Here is a 1543-nt window from a genome sequence, read left to right as displayed (position 1 = left end):
CGCTGAAATAAGCATTTTAGTCAAACCAGCATCCAAAATTGATTGTCTTGGTGAAATTGAGATTTTGGTCTTCCAGTAAGCTTATCTCGCTGAATTAAGCAGGTTCGACAAAACAACATCAAAAGTTGAGTAATTTGGTGAAGGTGAGATTTTGATCTTCTGAAGTACTTTACTCGCTGAAATAAGCATGTTAGTCAAACGAACATAACAAATTGTTAGATTTGTTGCAGTTCAGATTTTTGGCTTCTGAGGTGCTTGACTCACTGAAATAAGCATTTTAATTTAACCAGCATCAAAAGCTAGGTCATCTGCTGAAGGGGAGGTTTTAGTCTTCTGGTATGCTTATCTCGCTGAACCAAGCACGTTGTTCAAAACAATATCAAAAGTTGAGTCATTTGGTGAAGTTGAACCTGGTGATTTCTGAAGTGCTTATCTCTCTGCAATAAACATGTTAGTCAAACCAACATCAGAACTTGACTCATTTGGTGAAGGTGAGATTTTGGTCTACTGAAGATCTTAACTCGCTGAAATAAACATTTTATTCCAACCAGCATCAAAAGTTGAGTCATTTGGTGAAGGTGAGATTTTTGAATTATGAAGTGTTTATCTCAGTCAAATGAGCACGTTAGTCAAACAAACATCTAAACATGAGTCATTTTGTGAAGATCAGATTTTGGACTTCAGAAGTGCTTAACACGCTGAAAGAAGCATTTTAACCCAACCAGCATCAAAGCTGAATCATTTGGTGAAGTTGAGAGTTTAGCCTTCTGAACTGCTTAACTCGCTGAAATAAGCATTTTAATCCAAACAGCATCAAAAGCTGAGTCATTTGGTGAAGTTGAGTTTTTAGCCTTCTGAAGTGCTTAACTCGCTGAAATAAACATGTTAGTCAAAACAGCATCAAAAGTTGAGTCACTTGGTGAAGTTGAGATTATGATCTTCAGACGTGCTTATCTCAATGAAATAAGCATGTCATTCAAACCAACATCAAAAACTAACTCCTTTGGTGAATTTCAGTTATTGGTCTTCTGATGCACTTATCTGAGTGAATTGAGGATGTTCGTCAAAACAGCATTAAAAATGAAGTCATTTGTTGATGTTGAGATTTTTGATTTCTGAAGTGCTTAAATCGCTGAATAAGCATGTTAGTCTGACCAACATGAAAACTTGAGTCATTTGGTGAAGTTCTTATTTTGGCCTTCTGAAGTGCTTACCTCACTCAAATATGCATGTTACTCAAAACAACATCAAGAGTTGAGTCGTTTGGTGAAGTCGAAATTCTTCACTTCTGAAGTGCTTATTTCACTGGAGGAAGCCTGGTAGTCAATCCAACATCAAAATTTGAGTCATTTAGTGAAGTGCGGATTTTGGTCTTCTGAAGTACTTATCTCACTGAAATAAGCATGTTGTCAGAGCAGCATAAAAAGTTGAGTGTCTTATTGAAGTTGAGATTTTGGTCTTCTGCTCTGCTTCTATCGCTGAAATAAGCACGTCAGTCAAAACAACATCAAAAGTTGAGTCATTTGGTGAAGTTGAGATTTTC

The sequence above is a fragment of the Rhincodon typus genome, chromosome 50 (genome assembly GCF_021869965.1).
Source record: "Rhincodon typus isolate 14 chromosome 50, sRhiTyp1.1, whole genome shotgun sequence".
NCBI classification, from domain to species: Eukaryota; Metazoa; Chordata; class Chondrichthyes; order Orectolobiformes; family Rhincodontidae; genus Rhincodon; species Rhincodon typus.
The sequence above is the reverse complement of the archived record's forward strand: the minus strand, read 5'-3'. Positions refer to the sequence as shown.